Below are 17,604 nucleotides of genomic sequence, written 5' to 3'. Positions count from 1 at the left end.
TCTGCCTTTCCTTCCACCCTCAGATCTGGACTTCCCGTTGAAGTGATCTTTAGGTAGGCCATCAGAAACTTCTGCTGCGCCATTCTGATAATATTCTTTGGTTCGACTTCACCCTTGGTGAATTTGAAGAGGGATGAGGAATCCATTGATCCTTTTGTCCTTTCCCAACTGTCTTCGGTGAGTGCTCTTTCACTCTTGCTTGGGCATTGTCTTCACCTCAGCTTCGATACCATGTTAAATTTTAGGTATGTTCTATGCTTAGAGCAATTTATTTCAATTTTCACAGTTAGCTTAATATCTTTTCCAGATTGGCAATCACATCACCATTAATGTAAACTTTAGATGGAACATAAACATAAATCGCAGAAGACAAGCCAAGACAAGAGGACATAAGATGTGGCGCTAGCCAGGGACAAACCCCAATGTGGGGAAACCCTTGATCAATTCTTCTTATATGTTCTTCAATAGTTCAATAGAGAGAGAGAGAGATAGTGTCAGACACCTATACTACTAGTGTAACCCCTTATTGTTATTAGTATAACCCACTTATTATCTTGATGTACCCATGTAGTGCCCATATTGTTACTATTGTGCCCCATAGAAGCCCACTATTGTTATTATTGTGCCCTTACATTATTATTGTTATGTCGGCTCTGATTATGTTATGACCCCTTAGACTCCTATATATAGAAAGGAGGTCTTTTCATTTGTATCATCCAAGAATTGTTCATTTATGTAATGTAAAGGAGGTTGCCCCCTCGAAGAGGCTGAATTCTAAGGCGTTGATCTATCTTTTCTTGAGCTGGTTTCATAACATTTGGTATCAGAGCTTTGGATTCTAGGGTTTCGTTGCTCCAAACAGGGCATTGTGACATTTTCGCTATAACTTTTTTTTTGCGACGTTTCAGAAGTTGCAAAAAAAACCCATTTGAGAAGAAATCGCGCTGAACCTCGGGTCTGAATTTCAGAGCTTTTCGCGCTATATTTGCGGAGATATGATCTGAGGAAGTTGGTCTTTTTGCAGACTCCTGAATTACATTCCAAAAAGGTGACCTGGGGAAAATCGTCATAACTTTCTTTCTGAGCATCGGATTGAAATTTCGTAAGAAGTTACAGAAAGAGGAAGGACTGTAGTTTTCTTGTATATGTTTTTCAGAGTCAAAGGTCGAAACAGTGACACGTGGCACTTCATACAAGTTCGCTCTACTGAACTAGTCTATAATCAGGTCACTGCGGGAGATTGTGCATAACTCTTTCTTGGAGAATCCAATTTGGATCAGACTAGTGGCATTGGAAAGAGGACACAGAAGGCTACTACAGATCACAATTTTAGAACTTAAAGATCCGAAAGTACAGAGTTACAGTTGTTTCAAGGTCGAGCTCCTAAAATCAAGAAAAAGCAAGATGAGGAAGTTTGATGACAAGGATCCGGTAAATTGGATACTTCAGATGGAGCAATATTTTGATCTACATGGTGTACAACTATTACAAAAGGCATGTATTGCATCTTCATATTTAGAACCAGATCAATTTTTATGGTACGAAGGGCTTTGTTCTCGTAAACAACTTGTTACGTGGTCAATTTTCACGGAGGAAATGATAGCACATTATGAGGATACAAAGAGCAACACCTTCTTTAGAGCAACACCACAACAATTGGAAAGAGTAAAAGGGCTTTGTGACATAGTGGAAAGCAAAATTATGGAAACCAAGAAGCGTACCCCTCACAACTATAAAGATGGAAGTGTTGTTTCTCCTAGCCTTCCACAACCTACAAGGGTTACACCACAACAATTGGAAGAAAAAAGAGAAAAAGGGCTTTGTTACAATTGTGATAGCAAATGCACTAAAGGTCATAAGTGTGCTGAGAAGAAATTATTTTACATAGAATATGGAGAGGAGGAAGAAAATGATCAAGAAACATCAAAAGAAGAAGATATACGCCATGACCCCACCCCAGAGAAAGAAGAAATGAATCAGACCATATCTTGTAAAGCATTGGCAAGAATTACCACTCCTCAAACTCTCAAGATAGAGGGACATATCAAGAAGAAAAAGGTGCAAGAAGTGAAAGATCACATCGAGAAAGAAGAAATGAATCCAACCAAATCTTGTAATTCATTGTTCGAAATTACCACTCCTCAAACTATCAAGATAGAAGGACATATAAAGAAGAAAATGTTCAAGAAGTGAAAGATCACATCGAGCATCAAGAAATGAATCCGACCATATCTTGTAAAGGATTGGAAGAAATTACCACTCCTCAAACTCTAGAGATAGAAGGACATATCAAGAAGAAAAAGGTTCAAGCAGTGAAAGATCACATCGAGCATCAACAACAAGTTCTCCAACTTTTAAAGGATAATGCCACTTCGGTGCAAAATCAAACGAAACAACAGGTAGATCAACATCGTAGTGAAAAATGTTTTGATGTAGGTGATTGGGTATTTTTACTGCTACATCTCAAGCAAGCTATTTATGAGAAGGAAATGTTGGCAATACTACATGCACTTAAAAAATGGCGACCTTACTGAATGGGAAGACTCTTCAAGGATGAGGATGTGGAAGCATTGTTTTGTGCTATTTATATTATCCAACCAGATTGGATAAACGAAGCAAGGGATGAATGGAAGAAGGACGAAGAAGTATGGCCACTTATTCAAAAGTTGCAAAAGATCCCAATTCAAACAATATTGCCAGAAATTAAAGAGGAAGGAAAAATCATATTGGAACCTGGAGTAGTCACAGAAACAAGAACCCGATAGCTACGAAATCGATCAATTTCAGAGTATCTCATCAAGTGGAAGAACTTACCCGCTGAATATTCCACATGGGAGGACGAAAATTTTATACAGAAGCATCAAGAACTACTCAATCGTTGAGGACAACGCTTTTTGAAGGAGAGGGGCATGTTAGACCCCTATATTACTAGTGTAACCCCTTATTGTTATTAGTATAACCCACTTATTATATTGATGTACCCATGTAGTGCCCATATTGTTACTATTGTGCCCCATAGAAGCCCACTATTGTTATTATTGTGCCCTTACATTATTATTGTTATGTCGACTCTGATTATGTTATGACCCCTTAGACTCCTATATATAGAAAGGAGGTCTTTTCATTTGTATCATCCAAGAATTGTTCATTTATGTAATGTAAAGGAGGTTGCCCCCTCGAAGAGGCCGAATTCTAAGGCGTTGATCTATCTTTTCTTGAGCTGGTTTCATAACAGATAGAACGTTTACAACAGAAGTCAACACTTTGACTTATCTAGATAAGAGCATAGATCATCTCTAAGAAGATGATACATGAGATCAGTGGAAGACCTGCTGCTTCAACTGATTCTCTAAGGTGACTCCTTCACCTATTGTTGTGCTGCATTTCGTCATCATGCTGCACCTCACCGTGCTGCACCCATCATCACTATGCTGCATCTCATCATGCTTCATTAATCATGACTGTACCCATCACTGTACTGCATTATGTGCCATTGCTGCACCATGTTGCCATACTGACCTATGTGCTAGCTGCATCTTGCTTGCTTGTTGTCCCTAGCATGCTTGTTGTCTTTTGCATGCTTGTTTTTGCATGCCAGCTGTAACATTGCATGTATTTGCTGCTAAGTACCATACAACTGCCCCAATGTTAGTTGTCCCTTGCATGTTGCTCTCCTTCGGAGACAGATGCTCTGGTTGTTCCGGCAATTTCGGTTGTTCCTGGCAGTTCCAACAGTTCCAGCAATTCCGGCTATTCTTGGCAGTTCCAGCTTTTATGGCTTTTCCCGGCAGTTTCGGCAGTTCCGGCTTCTGCCCTCTGCGTCAACTTTCGCGGCTGTTCCGGCAGTTCCGACAATTCTGGCTATCCCCGATAGTTCTGACAGTTCCAGCTTTTCTTGACAATTCCGGCAGTTCCGGATATTCCCCGTAGTTTTGGCAATTCCGGTAGTTCCTACAGTTCTGGTTTTTCCCGGCAGTTCCGATAGTTCCGGTTTTTCTTGGTAGTTCCGACAGTTCCCGACAGTTCCAACAATTCCGGCTTTTATCGGTAGTTCCGGCTTTTCTGGGTAGTTTCGGCTTCTACCCTTTGGATTAGGGCAGCGTTATCCCTTAGGATCTCTCCTCCTACTAAAACCCAAAGACAAGTAGAGAGGAAGAGATCCCAAGTGTGCTGAAATGACTTGAAGGCCACCTCTATTTATACTAAAACGTTGAGCACAAGTGGGGTTTATTTGGTTGCTGGCCGACCTTGACGAATTGTTCCATAACACAAATAAATATATATCTCCATGAATACTTATCGGAATAGGATGATCTTCAGATCAATTCTACACCTCTCGATGAGAGGGATCCAAGAAAAATATCAGCGTCCATTAATAAGATGATCCACATGGAATTTGGCCTTAGTTTCCAATTTTAACAGGTTGAGATCATGGAACCACTGCCTATGCATAGATAAACTATCAATTGCGGTTCCTATTTGAACAATGAGATCTGTCCACCTTCTTGTTGACCATAACAGCCTCAATTCTGAGCTCTTCTTTAATCTTTGAGCCTTTGTTACTTCATACTGCCTCTTCCCTTTACTGCGGATTGCGATTGAGAGCACTGTAAGTCCTATCCATGCTTCTCCACTGTTAACTTCTCTCTCCAGTTTGCGAAGCCCTCACTGAAATCCCAACTTCTCCATCTTGCACTCTAACCACCGAGTTTGCTAACAATCTTCCCATTGTCGGTAGTAGCTTATAGTCTAGACTGTTCAGGCTACAGGCTAATACCACCATTAACAATTTAATGGGACACAAGCTCCATGTCCCTTGCATCATTGTCCCTCGCTGCTTCATCATGCTCCCACTGAGGATTTGCGTGGTGAAAATAACTCTGCGTTTCTTCAAATCCTATTCCAGTCACATGATGTTGGACCTTAGCTTCATATGTGCTTCATTATTGAAGGTTTTAACCTTGTACTGTTAGTTTGTCTAAAATTCCAACTGACTAATTTCTGGAAATTACATGTAAATAACTGAAACTGAAATTTAACTTTTTCCACAAATATGTTGAGTTTTATCTAACTGAACATACAATGAAAATTTAACAAGAAACCCAAAAATAAAAACACAATCACATCACCATAAAACACAACATTTACCCAAGAAACCCAACACGGGAAACCCTGTTTGTCTGGTGGCTTCTATTAGGGCGACCTCAACAAATAGAATTTTCTTAGAGAAAAATTACATCTGGAAGGAATACCTTCCTTATGATTTTCTCTTGAAAATTTACTCAACAACGTTGGAAATCGACCCAACTCGTGGCCCTCTTGCGCAAGTTTCGCTGTAGTAGTGCGTATAGGCTTGACAACCTCCTTTGCGTGCCTATTCTGCGCAAACCGTGAGTGTTGGGCTCTGTTGCCACCTTACACACACACCTAAGTTAGTGAGAAAAGGCCCTTAATCCCACAACTTGTGGTTGGTGGCAAATTTAAGAGATGGGGCTGTCACCTATTCCCAACTCTCTCTTTGTTTAAGATCTCTCCTAAGCAAGCTAAGGGGGGTGGTCCCTAAATGGAAAGCTAAGTAAAAGGTGATTTGAGGTTTCTAGGAGATGTAAAAGTTAATTTAGATTACTTGAGATTATGAGCAAATATGATGAGCGATATGAAATGAAATATACTTCAATAACCATCAACACATAAACCAAAGATACGCATATAAGACTAGTGCTTTCAATATTGCTTCAAAATAACCATCAACACATAAACCAAAGATACACATATAAGACCAGTGCTTTCAATATTGCTTCAAAATAAATAACACTTGCTCCAAAAATGAAATGTTTCAAATTGAAACACAAGTAACCCTGTCAATCAAATAGATGTTAGAAAAAATGATATCACTAGCAAGATTAAAAATTGCTTTCAAAGAAATGCTTTCAAAGTATAATCATTCATAATGCTAGAGCATGTAAAGAAGCAATATAAAATAACTTGCAAAATGAAACAAACTAAAACTTCGCTTGCAAAATGAAACATATGGTACTTGCCCAAATGAGATATTACAAAATAATCAATTCAAAACATTTTCATCATGACAAGTATATAAATAAATTGCAAGTAAAATAACTTGAAAAGTAAAGTGAATTAATATGAAATGCACTTAACTAAGGTTAGATGCAATTATCTTGGTTAATTTTAAGCTAAATGCCTACTCTAAGTGAGAGATCTTCCTCTTGAACTCTTGCCAAAGGGTAAAAATTGGGGTGACTGTAAGAAAGAGGGGCTGAGGACATGATGGTGTCGTTAACGATACCCTTCCCCTGAGTCTTACTAGCCAGCATGTGCCTTCATTCCTACAAGGGGACAAACCACCTTCATAACTGCAGGGTCACACACTCTTTACCTTACTTCGTACCAATTGGAAGAATTTTCCAAGAAAGTCTTTTCCCTATGATGTCTATCAACCAAGCTTATGCTTGGAGGTTAATTGAGTTAAAATGCAAACTATGCTAAAATGCCTAAATGCTATGCAAGTAAGTTTTCCCAAGAGAGATTTGCAGTGCTTCAATATAATGGAAATGAGATAGTGCTCAAAGTAAATTGCAAATGTTACTTCATGTTGATTTGGGGTAGCATCAGATGTGCTCTAGCCACGGAATTTGGTGGAGAGGTTGCGGCACATGAGATCTCCAATACCCAAAAAGGTTTTGGGCAGATTCTAAACAGATTAAAATAATTAATATTTTTAATGGAGTCCCTAAATCTAAACTTAGGGAAAATAAAATATTAATGTGTTTTAATATGAATCTGTGTTAGAGTGGTTCAAAAGACATGAATGAAGCCAGATCTAATCTTAGTCGTTGATTAGGGACTTAATCTCGGCCGTTGAGATGTCAACAGGTATAAGAGGAGGCTTGAGGGTCACTTGGAGAGCACACTAGATGATCAGTGATTCTATTCTCTAGAGCGAGGTTTGCTAAGAGAGATAGAATCATTGATCGGTAGAGCAGCTGAGGGGCATTGAGTACAAAGAAACAGAGAAGGCAGAGATTGTGCCGGGAGAGCAGCGCAGCAGCCAAGGAGGGTGACACAGAGCTAGCAAGGGCTCACGCAGGGCCATGCAGAGGCAGCCAAGTGCTGTGCAGAGCACCAGAGGGGATAACGTAGCTGATGCAAAGGCTCCTAGAGCTGACATAGGGCCTCCTGGGGCTGACGCAGGGCCAACGTGACACAGAGAGGGGCTAATGCAAGGCTAGCGTGAGACAAAGTGGGGTTGACACAATCCAGTAGTCTAGTTTGGGCAGACGTCGGGGTTGCAGAGCAATTTTGTGCTGAAGAGATGCCGGAAGGATTTTCCGGGGTTTCAGCCAGGAGATTTCTCTCAAACTATGAGGTATAGCTACTAAGGAAATTCTTTGTTGGGTAGGCTAGTTTCGGCACCCAGATTGTACTCTGATATTGCTTAATAAGAAAATCCTCAGATAGCTGCACCGGTTTTCCCGCATTGGGTTTTTCCGGGGACATTGGTCCAAAAATAATGGTGTCATGTGGTGTGTTTGTTCTTGTTTCTTTTAGTTGCTGATCTGTAATATGTTGAGCATGCACTGGTGTTTATTTTCAGTATTTACTTTGTAAATAAATTGTTAAAGAAAAAAATAACAAGTAGGTAGGAATAAATCAGAAAAAGTGCATGAAGGGTTTCTAAACTAAATAAACTTAGAACTTCAACATGGTATTAGAGTGTGATTGCAGATCACATGAGGACTAAAAGACATCAGCTGAGCGGAGCAATAACAACCGAAAACAACTGCCCTGAGGTGATAGACGCTGTTTCTAGCAACGCAGAGGCCAAGAAGTGTGACGTAGAGCTAGCTAGAGCCACACAGAAGAAGCTGGGAGCTGCGCAGAGCCTTAGAGAGGCTAGCGTTGCTGGCGCAGAGGGCCAGAGGGTTGACGCAGGGCATCCCAAGGCTCACGCAGACCCATATGGGGTGACGCAGAGCCAGCGTGAGATAGAGAGGTAGTTGCTAGAGTCTAGAAGGTTGCAGAAATATTGTAGAGTGGAGATGGTGAGGTACTGTAGTCAGAACAATACCTGATAGAGCAAGGCCAGAGGAGTTGTTACCGAGGGTTTCTAGCCAAGGAACCTGGATCAGCAGTGCAGTTGCACAAGACGATCAGAGTAGGGGGCATCTCGTCAAGCGGCAGAAGGATTTCCAGGAAGGAAATCAGGACTCAGGGGGAGTCTAGAAGAGAACTCCCAAACGGGAAGTAGAGACTTAGAGGAGTCGAACAGAGAACTTCCAAGAGGGAATTAGAGGAGCGTCATGGCACTACACGAGGTAAGGGACCAGGATAGATTGGACGGAGCATCGAACTTCGCAGTCTGGAAGGCCAGAATCTTATCAGTGCTTGACAGGAATCGTGTCAAGAACTTCGCCTTGAAGACGATAGCTATCCCAGTCGACCCAAATGATAATGACAAGTACAAAGAGGCGATGGCGAGGGCCAAGTGCTTTATCCTTGACCGGGTCAAGGATCATGTGGTACCACATATAGCCAAGAAGGAAATGACAGTTGAGATGTGGGAGGCTCTCAAGAACCTGTACCAGCATACTTCTATGCAAAGAAGAATGCTGCTCGAGAACCAGATGAGGTCGTATCAGATGAAAAAGAGTTAAACGATTGACTCCTTCCTCGGAGGACTGAATGAGATCCGAGATCAGTTGACTGCTATAGGAGCGACACCGGATTAGGAACTTATGTTAAGGACAATCTTGAATGTTGTCTGAGAAGAGTGGGAAGTGTTTGTCTAGAGCATCCTGGGCAGAGGGACTCTCCCACCTTGGAACGAGATGTGGGCAGCTCTTCGCCAGGAAGAAATCAGACGACAGTGAAAGACAGGTAGCAGCAACAAAGGGATCAAGGTCAAGTAGGAGGAGGAGGATATGGCCCTAGCATCTGAGGGAAAGTAGGAGAAGCGGAAGAAGAAAGACCTCTCCAAGATCAAGTGCTTCCACTGTGGGGAGATGGGTCATTATGCGACCCAGTGCCCAAGGAAGAAGAGTAAGGGAGAATCTTCTGAGACTAAGGCAACGCCAGCACGGGTAGAGAAGGAAGTTTTGATAGACGATGACTGTGCCATGAGTGCACACGCATCACTTGAGCGGAAGTGGGGAGACATTGAGTTGTAGTCAGGCGGATTACAGGCGAATGAGGGGCAGGATCTTGAGGTACCCAGCCTCTTGGATTAGACCTTGCTACGGGAGCCCCAACGAGGAGTAGCAGGACTGGCTGGATGGGTAGAGATGGATGCAGATGGAGCGGCAGAGAGAGCTACAGTGCAAGAGTCCTGAGACAACGCAGAGCTAGCAGGCTGCGACAGTGCGAGAGACACAGGAGTGTTGCACTAGTGCAGGAAGGCACAGAGAGGTGTGCAACGGTGCGAGTTGCAGGAGAGTTATTGCAGCAACGCAGAGGTCAGAGAGGGAGCACTTGTTAGCGACAGAGGGAGCTTCAGCATCAGAGGGTGTTTCTAGCCCAAGAAGGAGGTCAGTTGGGAGATCAATTACTGACTTCTCAGTAACTGAGTTGTAGTGCAGCATTGGGTAGCACGATGCAACATGATGAGAGGAGGTGCAGTGCAGATGCAGTGTTGGGAGGAAGGACCAACAACAGCACGGATGCAGAGGGAGCTGTCTTACAGATGCAGTAGTTGCAGTGGCAGAACCATGGGCAGCAGTACAGGAGGCAACAGTGCAGAGGATGTTTAGCAGGAAGGCCTAGCATCAGCACAGGTACCGATGCTGTTGGAAATAATACTGAGAGGGGGGGGGGTGAATCAATATTATCTAGTTCTTCTTAATAAATCTTCCTTATTTATACTTTGAATTATTCTTGTATGTCAGTACCATAAAACAATGAGCATGAACAAGAAAAATAGATAGTCACACCAAAGAACACCAGATGTAAGGTGGAAACCCAATGTGGGTGAAAACCACCTGCTGCAATATGTCTCTATCTTCTTTCAATTAGAAACTCCTTTTACAATGATTTTGTACTGGTGCAGTCCTTTACCAGTACGCACGCTGCAACCTGCAGAGAGCTACAACTCTCTCTCGTTTTCCAGTCTCTCCTGGAAGGGAGCTACAACCCCCTACTTCTTTTCTTTCAAGGACCACTTTTCATAAATTTTCAAACTGGATCCATGAACATCAAATGATCATCAAGTACAAGTAAATCACGCAGTCAACTGCAGTAACCAGATCAATAGTAACAGTAAACTAAACCCAGAACACCTTATCAACAGAGAAAAGTCAGTCAAATAAATGCCTTAAGACAGGTACGCAATTTTTCTTTATCTGGCATGCATTGCTACGCACTTCGCCTTCTGCGCCTCTGCGTATCCCCGCAGACAGCCTTGAGCTGCACTGCGTATCCACGCACTGTTCCTTTAAACGCGCCGCGTACCTTCACTGTGCCCACGCATCCACTGCTTCTATCGCGCTGCGTACTACTATTGTGGCCACGCACTCTGAGATGCTATCGCGCCGCGTATCTACGCACCTGCGGCTTCTGTAGCGCCGCGTACTTTCACTGTGCCCACGCACCTGAACCTCTGTCGCATTGCGTACCCACGCACTGTGCCTTCCTCTGCTCTGCGTACCCACGCACTTGCACTGTTCATCACCTGCGTACCTCTGATTAGGGCCGAATTGGCAGTCCCCCAGTGTGCCACAGATAGTCAGATGCCCAGATCTGATCACGCGCCCGAGAGATCACACTTCATTGATTCACTTTCAACTTCACTTTTATATAGATCAAGCTTTTAAACCGATAACCCAATATTTCAGATCTTAAGATATTCAATTTTCAAAAAGATGCCTTAGCCAAGTGATCTCCTTCCCTATTTATAGTCAAGCCCTTATTCCCACCATGGGACAAAACCATCAATAACCAATACAAGGGATCCAAACCGGGGTAAAATTAGATCCTATACCACGGGCCAAAACCATAGAATCAAGAATGGCGGGCTAAATACCACGGGCCAAACATAAGAAACCCCACGTGAGCGCGCTTCTCTGCCTTGAAGTGAGTGAACTGGGGGTACGCACCTCATGAACGGGTAACCTGCGGGTATGAACGCACTTCCTGGCCGGCGTACCTGCGGGTACGCGCCTTTTGAAGCATTCACCTGCGTACCTCTTAATTTCCAACATTTTGAGAGCCTGATCAGAGCATTGCCACTTGAGGGTGTTGCCATCAAGTACAACATCTGTAACATAGAGCCATACCAGAATCATAATGCCAACAGATGCCGGAGCACAGTGCTCGCTAAGAGGGAGTATTGATTTGGGGTAGCATCAGATGTGCTCTAGCCACGAAATATGGTGGAGAGGTTGGGGCACATGAGATCTCCAATACCCAGAAAGGGTTTGGGCAGATTCTAAATAGATCAGGAGATATTAAAATAATTAATATTTTTAATGGAGTCCCTAAGTCTAAACTTAGGGAGAATAAAATATTAATGTGTATTAATATGAATCTGTGTTAGAGTGGTCCAAAAGACATGGATCAAGCCAGATCTAATCTTTAGCCGTTGATTAGGGACTTAATCTCGGCCGTTGAGATGTCAACATGAAAAGCATAAGAGGAGGCTTGAGGGTCACTCGGAGAGCACACCAGATGATTAGTGATTTTATTCTCTAGAGCGGGGTTCGCTAAGAGAGATGGAATCAGTGATCGGGAGAGCAACTGAGGGGCATTGAGTACAAAGAAACAGAGAAGGCAGAGATTGTGCCGGGATAGCAGAACAATAGCCAAGGAGGGTGATGCAGAGCCGACAAGGGCTCATGCAGAGGCAGCCATGTGCTGCGCAGAGCACCATAGGGGCCAACGCAGCTGACGCAGAGGCTCCCAGAGCTGATGCAGGGCCTCCTGGGGCTGACGCACGGCTAGAAAGGCTGACGCAGGGCCAACGTGAGACAGAGAGGGGCTGACGCAGGGCCAGCGTGAGACAGAGAGGGGCTAACATAGTCAAGTAGTCCAGTTTGGGCAGACGTTGAGGTTGCAGAGCAATTTTGTGCTAAAGCGCTGCTAGAAGGATTTTCCGGGGTTTCAGCTATGAGATTTCTCTCAAACTGTGAGGTATAGATGCTAAGGAAATTCTCTGTTGGGTAGGCCAGTTTCGGCACGCAGATTGTACTCTGATATTGCTTAATAAGAAAACCTTCAGATAGCTGCACCGATTTTCCTGCATTGGGTTTTTCCGGGGACATTGGTCCAAACATAATGGTGTCATGTGGTGTGTTTGTTCTTGTTTCTTTTAGTTGTTGATCTGTAATATGTTGAGCATGCACTGGTGTTTATTTTCAGTATTTACTTTGTAAATAACTTGTTAAAGGAAAAATAACAAGTAGGTAAGAATAAATTAGTACAAGTGCATGAAGGGTTTCTAAACTAAGTAAACTTATAAACTTCAACACTTCAATTGGAATTAAAGTGATGCAAGTAAGCTTGCTTTGCAAAAGAGGATTTGCCTCAAGTAAATGAAAGTGCTGACAATGATATAACTTCAAAAGTGTTAAAGACACATAAACATAAGCTTCATAAGCAAATGAAATTGTAAATTGCTCAAGTACATGCCACAAACCATAAACTTATAGCAATTGAAAATGAGGTGAAGCTAAAAAAATTGAAATGTTTGCTTGTAAAATATGCTTGGAAAATAAGTGAGCAAAATAACGAAGTAGCCTATAGTGAGACAATTGTATCCCATAGAAAGCAAATTGTTAAGCAACTAAGTTAAACTTGCCACATAACTCCAAATACTTGCATGTAAGAAGTGGGTTGCTCTAAAGCAAGATATCAACTTCTACTTCAAAGCAAAATGAAATGCAAAGTATCAAATGAACTTGTAGCAAGATCTAGCTTAGAAATCGAAATGTGATGGTAAGGTTGTGTTAATTTTAAAGCATGCAAAATGAGTTCAAAATGAAAATTAGAAAAAATGCAAAATCAATCCGCCCACACAAAATCCTTCTTCTAAAAGAGGAGAAATGATGCCTTGGGTAAACCCAAACTCCCACAAGAAAAATAGATCTTTTATTATGATATTACAATGGAGTTAAAGCCTCTTGGAGGGCTGCCCAAAAGATGAAGGGAATTAGTACAAGATTTGGAGCTAGAAATAACTATAATATCCCTCCAAAAATAACAACCTCAAGGGCCAATGAAGACTTTCTAAAATCTGAAAATTACAAACTCCACGATGATCCATAGCCTATCTTTCTTGGATGCTTGAGAGGTCCTACAAGAAAACTAGTTAGAGTTAAATAGTCTTTCCTCAAGGCACTTGTGTCAAAACTCCAACTATGGGCTGCAAAACTAAGACAAAATTAGTGTAAAAGAGCATGTAAGTATGATACAAAATAATATACAAAACCAAATCAAGTGATGGGAGTGAACCCCATCACTTTCCTAGTTTGGGAAATGCTCTTAAATAGTTAAATAAATCAATGAAAGTACAATTTTTTAAAAGAATTTAAATTATGAAGTATTTGCTTGTGTACAAGCTATGTCAAAGAATTTCCCTGCAAGAAAATCACTTCGTAAGATAAACTGTGGAATTCAAAGAACCAATGAGAGCTCCTTGGAAAATGTGTCAAGAGTGGGTTGGTCTCTCCAAAGACTTCCTTTCACGCTTGATATTTGATCCAACAAGATTTTCCTCTACAAAACTTCAATCCAACATTAGTCTCATATAGATTTAGAAAATGCAATGATTAGAAAACTCTAGAAATTTATTGGAAAATAGCTAGAGATTTCTACACCTAAAGCATACTCCTAAATCAATTGCCAATGCAAGATCGCTTTACATTAACAAATCTAAAAGAGCATATGGAAATAACATAAATCAAAAGCACGAGCAAAGGAAATTATACCAATAGTGAGCCAATCATTCATATTCCAATGGAACAACACTCGTAAATGAACCCGAAAGTCTTTTATTGCAATTGAGAACAAGTGTACATAAGAGTAGAGCTTTCCCAAGCACAATAGCTCATAACTATGGATACATAGTGAGAGCCCATGACTCTATTATATATAAGTTTGGGAGCCAATCCCAAGGCAAATGGTGACGATCCCAAGACAAAATGGGTGACAATCCCAATGCTTCTACATGCAAATTTAAAATTTCCCAAGTGGCCATTCGATTTCCTCTAGAGAGGCCCACACAATCCTCGAGGAGAACTCGTTGAGGTGGAGAGGACATGTGTATGTGAGAATGAAGTGGTAGGAGATCACTCTCTACTCATCTCTTGTGGAACTTCAAGTCAAACCCCACCAATGGGTGAGTCATCTCTTTAACTTGACTTATCCTCCTAAAAAATGTGATTTGCTTTTGTGAAACTCGTGGTCCCCTCAAGGAAATTCAATTTCCCTTTTTTGTCACACGCTTCTCCTTAATTCTTGGTCCACATCATTTTATAACTTGACTTCAACTCCTTGATGATTTTCCACATCATTTAGCACATGTGGATATTTATTTTTTCTAATTTATTTAATTGCCGACTCTATTTATTGCCACATTTTTCGCTAAACTTATGAAAAAGTGGGTTTTGAGGGTCTAGAACTTATTTTTTACCCCTCAAAGTGTTTCTTAGTAGAAAGTTGAGGGTGAGAGGTGTAACTTTGAGCACTCATACTCCATACAACTTCTCTAGACATCACTTATTGCATATTACATTTAGATTTTATTTAATTTTCCGTCCTGCGGGAAATATAAAAAATGATCCCTAGACCTAATCAAATTCCACGAAACTTTTACGAGTGATCTAGTATGGTAATACACAATGATTTTAGACATTAGGACTCACCCAAGGCTTTTGCTTAAAGCCGTACTCAGGCTTTGGGGTTATCTTTGGAGGAAAAAACTCAAAATAATTATTAAGTCCCCATAAAGATATAATAATTAACTAAGTGAAAAAACCTCCCAGAGTAAACACACTTGATGACAAGATCCCAAGTTAACTAGGCCTGTTACATGGCTCAACTTCATCATACTAGCATCACTTTACATCATCCCTGTAGGGCTTGTGGAATCTGATGAGTACAACAGAAGAAGATTGAGAAAAAGAAATAGAGTTGAAAAATTCTGGTGATATGATGATTTTGATGGTACATGAAGCCTCTGATACATCCTTGGGCAATGGAGTCTTAAAAAAAAAATCTTTGGGTACACTTCAGTGGTCAACAGGAACTTTTGTTGTTATCCCACAACTGTTACGCCCTTCTTCTCTGTTATTTTCGTGCTGCTGAAGCTTGCGTCTTGCTGTAGCTGCGCTACCCTAATTTTTGAATCCTTAACCAAACAATCTAATGCGTACTAAGCTCCATGCTGCCCTTTTTCCCTCTCAAATAAACCTAGGTCCACAATTGATCTCAATGGCTAAGATTTGCCACCCACTTAGGAAATTTAAATGTTTCCTAAGTCAAACATTAGAGAAAAATAAAATCAGGATGTTAGTGGAGTTACGGTGGGTCCGTTGCCAGATTTAACGCACCTCCAAATCTAGCTGGACCACTTTCTCTATAACTTCAACACTCCCTCTTAGAGAGGAAGTGGTTCTCCACAATACCCAACTTATCTCTGTGAAATACAACGCTGCCCTTTGGCAAAAACTTGGTCAAAATATCTGCTGTAGGGACATACTGAAGCTGGATCTTTCCCTTCTGCACACAGTGTTTGAGTTGATGGTATTTGATTTCAATGTGCTTGGACTTGTCATGAAACACTGGATTATCAGAGAGCTTGATGCAACTTTGATTATCACAATGAATCGCTGTTGGTTCCAAACTCTGATTGAAGAGTCCTACAAGTAACTTTCTCAGCCAAATGGCCTCACAAGCTACAATACTAGTAGATATTCAGCCTTTGCTGAGCTTAGTGCTCCTGATCTTTGCTTCTTACTGAACTAGGAAACAAATGTTGATCCCACACCGAATGCGCAACTTGAAGTGCTCTTTCTGTCTGTTGGACTCCCTGCCTAACCTGCATTTGCAAAGCCCATCATCTTCACTTCATCTACTGTCTTGTACAACAACCCAATGTCAATTGTGCCATTGAGATACCTCAATACATGCTTAGCAACTACCCAATGCACTCTTGTGGGTTCTACCATAAACTGACTGAGTTGGTTTACTGCATAGCAAATATCTGGTTGTGTGTTCACTAGATACATCAACGACCCTATCAACTATCTGTAGAGTGTAACGTCCACACGTTATGCTTAACTGGCATCTATCTTCCTCCAGTTTGTCACTAAAGGAGTGGCCATAGGCTTGCAATCTTGCATCATGAATTTCTTCAGAATTTCCAGAGCATACTTTCCTTGTCCTAAAAAAATCTGTGAATCACCTTGCTAAACCTCCAATCCGAGGAAGTAGTGCATCAGTCCTACATCCTTCATGTCAGACTCTATTGCAAGCTAAGTCTTGCGTCCCCTGATGAGCTTCTTGTCCACTGTCAAGATGAGATCATCAACGTACAGTACAAGAATGAGAGGCTGTCCCCCAACTACAATAAAGTACAGGTTAGGGTCAACTTCACTCTTGCTGAAGCCCAATCCAAGAAGATAATTATCTATGCGCGAATACCACGCTCTTGGGGCCTGCTTGAGCCCATAAAGAGCTCGCTTGAGCTTGCACATGTGTGACTGTGTGCTGTTTGTCTTATACCCCTCCATCTGTTCAATGTAACTTTCCTCCTCAACTTCTCCATTGAGAAAGGTTGTTTTAACGTCCATTTGGTGGATTTTCCACCCCATCTGTGTTGCTAAGGCAATAATAGTCCTAATGGACAGGTAGTGGGCAACTGGAGGGAATGTTTTGTCATAATCTATGCCCTTACCCTGAGAGAAGCCTATGCCTTCGGCCACAAACCTGTCCTTGTATTTCTCTATGCTCCCATCTGCTCCACACTTAATCCTATAGACCCATTTGGATCCAATCACTGTCTTGTGCTCCGGTCTTGACACAACTTCCCAAACACCATTTTGCATAATGGAGTTATACTCCTCAACCATAACATCTCTCCAGACTTGCTGAGATTCATCCTCTCTGAAGCTAGAAGGCTCTGAGTCATCTCGCTTTGTAATACTAATAAGTGCCATGTAGCCAGAGTATCTCTGTGGCTGTTTGCTCTGCCTGAAGCTAGTGCTGGGTGCCCCAACCCTCTCCTGGGCCTCCCAAGTCCTTCTCCCTATGCTATGAGTCACTGGTTGAGTGGCTGCCTCCACTCTTTCATCTCTCTCCTCCTCATCCTGCACTGTCTCCTCATCATCCTTGTGTACGACCTGTCCACCCACTGACTGTGACTGCAATCGAGATGCTCGCTGAGCTTCCTGCTTGGGAGCCTACTGCTCCTCCTGCATTGTACACTGCTCACGTTTCAGGGACTCCTTGAGAGCCCTTGCTTCCTCAAATTTCACATCATGTCTAAGCACTGCTTTTCTTAGTGCTGGAGCATACACCCTGTACGTTTGGATGTTTTGTTGTAGCCCAGGAAAATACCCTTTTCCGTGTGGGCTCCAGCTTATTCTTTGCTGT

General features: G+C 41.9%; 1 protein-coding gene across 3 annotated transcripts in view; it reads left to right on the top strand.

Moving 5' to 3' along the window:
* Positions 1-17,604, top strand: part of LOC149156745 (chaperone protein dnaJ 10-like) — a 155,889-nt gene that overhangs the window by 19,460 nt on the left and 118,825 nt on the right. The window lies entirely within an intron of this gene.

This window comes from Pinus tabuliformis, chromosome 9 (genome assembly GCF_031772625.1).
Source record: "Pinus tabuliformis cultivar Carrire ecotype Pingquan chromosome 9, CPIR1, whole genome shotgun sequence".
Taxonomy (NCBI): Eukaryota; Viridiplantae; Streptophyta; class Pinopsida; order Pinales; family Pinaceae; genus Pinus; species Pinus tabuliformis.
This window is presented reverse-complemented; position numbering and strand designations above follow the sequence as displayed.